Source organism: Salmo salar, unplaced genomic scaffold (genome assembly GCF_905237065.1).
Source record: "Salmo salar unplaced genomic scaffold, Ssal_v3.1, whole genome shotgun sequence".
Lineage (NCBI taxonomy): Eukaryota > Metazoa > Chordata > Actinopteri > Salmoniformes > Salmonidae > Salmo > Salmo salar.
Window position 1 is genome coordinate 534,615 of NW_025550937.1, and position 8,444 is coordinate 543,058.

The following is an 8,444-nucleotide window of genomic DNA, read 5'->3' on the forward strand; positions in this document are numbered from 1 at the left end:
TGAGAGATGTTATGTTTGTCTCTGTTCTGTTGAAGCCCAAACAAGCAGGAGAGACCAGCCTCCCCTGTTCCCTGCTGTGTGTCCATGAAGAGTGACAAGTCTATGGGTCTACCTATAGAGTTTAGAGAGGGAGACTTTTCTACTGAACAAAGGTAAGAAGAACTCATTGGTCAGTGAGTTAAACAACACTGTCTCTAGTCATTTCTCCTCTCCCCTTTTCCCATTTATTGTTGTTGTTTTCATAATCCATAGGCTTTTCCTTATGTCCATTTTCACAGTCCTAAAACAGTAAACAAACACAACATTTCCTCCCTGTGTGCGTGCGTGTGCGCGCGTGCGTCCGGCTACCTGCCGCCCCAACGCTCTAACCACTAGGCTACCTCCCGCTCCAACGCTCTAACCACTAGGCTACCTGCCGCTCCAACGCTCTAACCACTAGACTACCTGCCGCCCCAACGCTCTAACCACTAGGCTACCTGCCACCCCAACGCTCTAACCACTAGGCAACCTGCCGCCCAACGCTCTAACCACTATGCTACCTGCCGCCCCAACGCTCTAACCACTAGGCTACCTGCCGCTCCAACGCTCTAACCACTAGGCTACCCGCCGCTCCAACGCTCTAACCACTAGGCTACCTGCCGCCCCAACGCTCTAACCACTAGGCTACCTGCCTCCCCAACGCTCTAACCACTAGGCAACCTGCCGCTCCAACGCTCTAACCACTAGGCTACCTGCCGCTCCAACGCTCTAGCCACTAGGCTACCTGCCGCCCCAACGCTCTAACCACTAGGCTACCTGCCACCCCAACACTCTAACCACTAGGCTACCTGCCACCCCAACGCTCTAACCACTAGGCTACCTGCCGCCCCAACGCTCTAACCACTAGGCTACCTGCCGCCCCAACGCTCTAACCACTAGGCTACCTGCCACCCCAACACTCTAACCACTAGGCTACCTGCCACCCCAACGCTCTAACCACTAGGCTACCTGCCGCCCCAACGCTCTAACCACTAGGCTACCTGCCGCCCCAACGCTCTAACCACTAGGCTACCTGCCACCCCAACGCTCTAACCACTAGGCTACCTGCCGTCCCCCCCTCTAACCACTAGGCTACCTGCCGCTCCAACGATCTAACCACTAGGCTACCTGCCGCTCCAACGCTCTAACCACTAGGCTACCTGCCGCTCCAACGCTCTAACCACTAGGCTACCTGCCGCTCCAACGTTCTAACCACTAGGCTACCTGCCGCCCCTCCACTCTAACCACTAGGCAAACTGACGCCCCAACGCTCTAACCACTAGGCTACCTGCCGCCCCAACGCTCTAACCACTAGGCTACCTGCCGCTCCAACGCTCTAACCACTAGGCTACCTGCCGCCTCAACGCTCTAACCACTAGGCTACCTGCCGCCCCCCCCCCTCTAACCACTAGGCTACCTGCCACCCCAACCCTCTAACCACTAGACTACCTGCCGCCCCTACACTCTAACCACTAGGCTCCCTAACGCTCTAACCACTAGGCTACCTACCGCCCCAACGCTCTAACCACTAGGCTACCTAACGCTCTAACCACTAGGCTACCTAACGCTCTAACCACTAGGTTACCTAACGCTCTAACCACTAGGCTACCTAACGCTCTCACCACTAGGCTACCTATCGCTCTAACCACTAGGCTACCTGCCGCCCCAACGCTCTAACCACAAGGCTACCTGCCGCCCCAGAATAAGATGTAGGCCTATCAGGGGCTATTAGTTAGTTTTCAGGCCTTGTGGGAGGGTTTTGAGTAGTCATTGGGCTAGAAAAAGTAATTACATTAAATCACCTGACTGTTTGGATGTGTCTGTTAGTAAACTGTTTTATTTCTAAGAGATAATGAATACAATTATTAGTTGTCACTGTGTTAACCACAACCAACATGCTGGATCTCTGTTTAGTTTTCACAGTGTTGACCACAACCAACATGCTGGATCTCTGTTTAGTTGTCACTGTGTTAACCACAACCAACATGCTGGATCTCTGTTTAGTTGTCACTGTGTTAACCACAACCAACATGCTGGATCTCTGTTTAGTTGTCACTGAGTTAACCACAACCAACATGCTGGATCTCTGTTTAGTTGTCACTGTGTTAACCACAACCAACATGCTGGATCTCTGTTTAGTTGTCACTGTGTTAAGCACAACCAACATGCTGGATCTCTGTTTAGTTGTCACTGTGTTAACCACAACCAACATGCTGGATCTCTGTTTAGTTGTCTCTGTGTTAACCACAACCAACATGCTGGATCTCTGTTTAGTTGTTACTGTGTTAACCACAACCAACATGCTGGATCTCTGTTTAGTTGTCACTGTGTTAACCACAACCAACATGCTGGATCTCTGTTTAGTTGTCACTGTGTAAACCACAACCAACATGCTGGATCTCTGTTTAGTTGTTACTGTGTTAACCACAACCAACATGCTGGATCTCTGTTTAGTTGTCACTGTGTTAACCACAACCAACATGCTGGATCTCTGTTTAGTTGTCACTGTGTTAACCACAACCAACATGCTGGATCTCTGTTTACAGGGGTCAGTGCTCTAAAATGAGTCTCTCTGGGGAGAGAGAGGAGGGGGCCCCTGCCTCCAAAATGCATCTCTCTGGGGGACATGACACCAAAGCTAAGAGGTGAGATAACAATTTTATGAATAATTCATTAAGTTTATTTCCTAAATAAATAGCTATCTTAAGGTGAATGCACTTACTGTAAATCTCTCTGGATAAGAGCATCTGCTAAATCAGGGGTTCTCAATCCGGGGTCTGCAGAGGTACTGCAGGGGTTCTGCAGGAAGCGCGGGGAGTGGTGGTGTATCCAGGGAGAAAACTAAACTAATATTCTGAAATGTCATTGTGGTCTTATGTTCCCATCTATTGGAATTATTTAGCAACTGCAGTAGTACTGAAAAAATGTGTTATTCCTTACTAAAGTAGTAATTACTGAGAATTACTAGTTAATTGTATCACTTACAATCATAAAATAACAACTTATACCATAACAAACAATTAAACTGACATAAACCAAAATCACTATATATGTAGTTATTTAGTTAATTACCAAATTGAGCCGGTCGGTCACATTTGAGAGTGAGGTATATAGCATTTTGCAAGAAAAAACATGATTTTTGTCTCTCTGAAATGAAACCATCAAGTGATAGATTTTAAACAAATCCTTGTCTGTGAGAGATGTAATAATTAATACATAATTTCATTAAACAATAAAAGCTCATTTCTGTAAAGTGATATGTTGCGTTTTGGAACTCTTCTTATGTTTCCCATCTGAGATCAGAGTAGATGAGAGATGTAATGTTTGTCTCTGTTGTGTTGAAGTCCAATCAAGCAGGAGAGACCAGCCTCCCCTATACCCAGCTGTGTGTCCATGAAGAGTGACCTGTCTATGAATCTTCCTATATCCTTTAGAGAGGGAGACTTTTCTACTGAACAAAGGTAAGAAGAACTCATGGGTCATGGTCAGTGAGTTAAACAACACTGTCTCTAGTCATTTCTCCTCTCCCATTTTCACATTTTCTTTTGGTTGTTTTCATAATCCATAGGCTAATACTGTCCATTTTCATAGTCATAAAATAATGTTAAACAAACACAACATTCCCTTGTGTGTGTGTGTGTGTGTGTGTGTGTGTGTGTGTGTGTGTGTGTGTGTGTGTGTGTGTGTGTGTGTGTGTGTGTGTGTGTGTGTACTCCCTGGATGAGGAGATGTAATCTCATGTTCTGTCCACAGAAACCAACATGAGAGATCAGAGTCAGAGATTCTCAGTGGTCAGTCTTCCCAGAGTCATCAAACAGACCTGGACTCTATATTCAGTGTATGTGATCCTGTTATGTACTTTTGTTTTTGTTTACCTCAAGTAAAGTTGATCTGTCAATTATTCATTAATGTGTTAATGAGAAAGCATTTCTTCTCTTGCTTAACTTATTTACTTGATTTATTTTAGTTGCTTGAAGAGAAAATTATGACATTTGTGAAGAACGAGCTGAAGATGTTCAAGAGGATTCTTAGTCCAGAACTCCCAGAATGCTTTGAGAGTCAGAAGCAGGATGAGGAAGTGGTGGATGCTGAAGATGAGAAGCAGGAGAGCAGTGCCAGAGAGGGAGCTCTGAAGATCACACTGCACGTCCTGAGGAAAATGAACCAGAAGGAGCTCGCTGACACACTGGAGAAATGTAAGATCTGTCTGCCTCATGTTGAATGATGTTTTATAACATTTAAAAGCTGTGGCTAAAGTACAGCTAAAGTAGCTGTGTAACTCAATGATATTGTATCAGCCTTAACACAACACCTAGTGGCCTCATCAAGTAGCAGAAGGGATGTGTTGTGTTGATTAATTTAGAGAGAGAGAGACAGAGACAGTGAGACAACATTAATAATACCATCAATAACACCAATAATAATATAATCAGTCACACCAGTCTGGAATGCATTAAGAAAACATTTACACATTTATACAGTCAGTTAAGAGAATAAATTATTATTTAAAAACTTTAACAGTCCTTCAATACTGTAGACATTAAAACAGATGTAATATTAATATCCTCTGTGTTATTTCTAGATTCAGATGAGCTTGCTGTGATTTGCCAACGTGAACTCAAATCTAATCTAAAGAAGAAGTTTCAATGTGTATTTGAGGGAATCGCTAAACAAGGAAACCCAACACTTCTCAATAAGATCTACACAGAGCTCTACATCACAGAGGGTGGAACAGGACAGGTCAATAATGAACATGAGCTGAGACAGATTGAGACAACAACCAGGAAACAAGCAAGACCAGAGACTGCAATCAAATGTAACGACATCTTCAAACCCTTAACTGGACAAGACAAACGTATCAGAACTGTGCTGACAAAGGGAGTTGCTGGCATTGGAAAAACAGTCTCTGTGCAGAAGTTCATTCTGGACTGGGCTGAAGGAAAAGCAAATCAGGATGTTCAATTTGTGTTTTCATTCCCTTTTCGGGAGCTGAATTTGATGAAAGAGGACAAACACACTTTCATTGAACTTCTTAATCACTTCTCAATGGAAACCAAACAATCAAGAATCTCCATCTACAACAAGTACAAAGTTCTGTTCATCTTTGATGGTCTGGATGAGTGCCGACTGCCCCTAGACTTCCAGAAGAACGAGATCTGTTGTGACGTCACAGAGTCAACCTCAGTGGATGTTCTGCTGACAAATCTCATCAAGGGAAATCTGCTTTCCTCTGCTCTCCTCTGGATAACTACCCGACCTGCAGCAGCCAATAGGATCCCTTCAGAGTGTGTTGACCAGGTGACAGAGGTACGAGGGTTCAATGACCCACAGAAGGAGGAGTACTTCAGGAAGAGATTCAGCGATGAGGACCTGGCCAACAGAATCATCTCACACATAAAGACATCAAGGAGCCTCCACATCATGTGCCACATTCCAGTCTTCTGTTGGATTTCTGCAACAGTCCTTGAAAACCTGCTGAAACTTAAGAGAGAAGAGATGCCCAAGACTCTGACTGAGATGTACACACACCTTGTGGTGTTTCATACCAAACAGAAGAATGAAAAGTATCTTGGGAAAGAAGAGACAGGTCCACACTGGAATAAAGAGAGCATTCTGTCACTGGGAAAACTGGCTTTTCAACAGCTTGTGAATGGCAATCTGATTTTCTATGAAGAAGACCTGAAAGAGGCTGGCATTGATGTCAATGAAGCCTCGGTGTACTCAGGATTGTGCACACAGCTCTTTAAAGAGGAATTTTCGCTGTACCAGGACAAGGTGTACTGCTTCGTTCATCTGAGCATTCAGGAGTTTCTGGCTGCTGTATATGTGTTCCTCTCATTCATCAACAACAATGAGAATCTAATGGCCGAACCGCAATCAACGTCCAGGAACCTTTCTGCGCTGTTCAGAGACAAGTCTGAAGTTTCTTTCTACAAAAGTGCTGTGGATAAAGCCTTACACAGTGAGACGGGAAACCTGGACCTGTTCCTCCGCTTCCTTCTGGGACTCTCACTGAAGTCCAATCAGAAGCACTTACGAGGTCTACTGACAAAGACAAGAAGTAGCTCAAAGACCCATGAAAAAACAGTCAAGTACATCAAGGAGAAGATCAGGGAGAATCTCTCTCCAGAGAGGAGCATAAATCTGTTCCACTGTCTGAATGAACTGAATGACCATTCTCTAGTGGAGGAGATCCAAAGCTACCTGAGCTCAGGAAGTGTCTCAAAACCCAACCTGTCACCTGCACAGTGGTCAGCTCTGGTCTTTGTGTTGCTGACTTCAGAAAAGGAGCTGGATGTGTTTGACCTGAAGAAATACTCCAGATCAGAGAAAGGTCTTCTGAGCATGCTGCCAGTGGTCAAAGCCTCCAGAGCTGTTCTGTGAGTACATAAAATGACATATAAGAAGTATTCATCAGGAAGAAATATTCAGGTTAAAGAAAAATATGCATTATAATATGTGTATAATATTATATTGAAAACATTGAATAAATGCATTGATTTTCACATTAGTATAGTATAACAATATGACCATACAATTCTAGGAGACAGAAGAAGAATCTATATGTTGTTTGGGAGAATTAACCAAATGCATCTGCCATTGTCCTTCTACACTAAATTAACAATGTGTTTGAAGTCATGATCTCTTTGTCTCCAAAGAATAGCAGTGTGGTTTTATTATGATTAGACTCTTTGCAGGCTGTCAGGCTGTGGAGTCACAGAGGAAGGCTGTGATTCTCTGGTCTCAGCTCTGAGGTCAAACCCCTCACACCTGAGAGAGCTGGACCTGAGTAACAATGACCTGAAGGATTCAGGAGTGAAGCTGCTCTCTGCTGTACTGGGGAATCCCCACTGTAAACTGGAGACTCTGAGGTCAGTATTATCAGATATGAAAGTACTTTATGCATGTAGTTCTCCCATTTGAAAAAGTCGTAATTATTCGGACATATTACTTATAGTGTATTAAAGTAGTCATAAGTTTAGCATGTTGTCCCATATTCCATGCCTGCTGTCACGTTTCTCTAAGACAGAACCCAGAAGCAGACCAGGACAAGGTGAGTAAAATGAAGGTGAGTATTTATTGGTAGTCTTGATGTGTAATTTGAGTGATCCAGGAGACGAAGCGGAGGTGAGTTGATGAGAGTAGATGGGAGGATTCAATGACGTCACTGTATCCACCGACGGCCAGGCAAGGGAGTTGAATGTTCCGGGAGGATGACTGTAGACAGAGTAAACGGGGGGGAGTAACCAGTAACAAGAACAAAACAACAAGACTAGCTCAGGAAACATGAGGCTGTTCGTTGCTAACGATCCAGCAGGGAATGGATGTCAGCTCAGGGCTTATGAAGAGGTGATGATCAGGACCAGGTGTGCAGAAGGTTGATGAGATGCAGGTGTAGGGTAATCACTAGATCTCCCGCCTAACTTCGTCGCCTGGCAACCAGACAGGGTAATAATATCACTAGATCTCCCGCCTAACTCGTTTGCCTAGCAACCAGATAGGTTTCTGAACGCACCCTTAGACTCCAAACAGAAAACAGTCAGCTCAGGCAGAAACAGACTCAGGAAGCGGGATTCCTGACACCTGCAGTGATTACATCAAGCTTGTGATTCTACTAACAAAGATCAAACCCCCTCTGTTATTGGTAATTGTGAGAGGTTAGCATGTTTTGTTGTATCCTCTGTTATTGGTAATGGTGAGAGGTTAGCATGTTTTGTTGTAGCCTCTGTTATTGGTAATGGTGAGAGGTTAGCATGTTTTGTTGTAGCCTCTGTTATTGGTAATGGTGAGAGGTTAGCATGTTTTGTTGTAGCCTCTGTTATTGGTAATGGTGAGAGGTTAGCATGTTTTGTTGTATCCTCTGTTATTGGTAATGGTGAGAGGTTAGCATGTTTTGTTGTAGCCTCTGTTATTGGTAATAGTGAGAGGTTAGCATGTTTTGTTGTAGCCTCTGTTATTGGTAATGGTGAGAGGTTAGCTGTTTTGTTGTAGACTCTGTTATTGGTAATGGTGAGAGGTTAGCATGTTTTGTTGTATCCTCTGTTATTGGTAATGGTGAGAGGTTAGCATGTTTTGTTGTATCCTCTGTTATTGGTAATGGTGAGAGGTTAGCATGTTTTGTTGTAGCCTCTGGTATTGGTAATGGTGAGAGGTTAGCATGTTTTGTTGTAGCCTCTGTTATTGGTAATGGTGAGAGGTTAGCATGTTCTGTTGTGGCCTCTGTAACTTTCTCACTCATTCTGATTCATGATTTATTCATGATTTTTCTTAATCATGGCATCATCAGAATTTAATTTTTAATCGTCAATCACATACAGTTGAAGTCGGAAGTGTACATACACTTAGGTTGGAGTTATTAAAACGTGTTTTTGAACCTCTCCACAAATTTCTTGTTAACAAACTATATAGTTTTGGCAAGTCGTTTA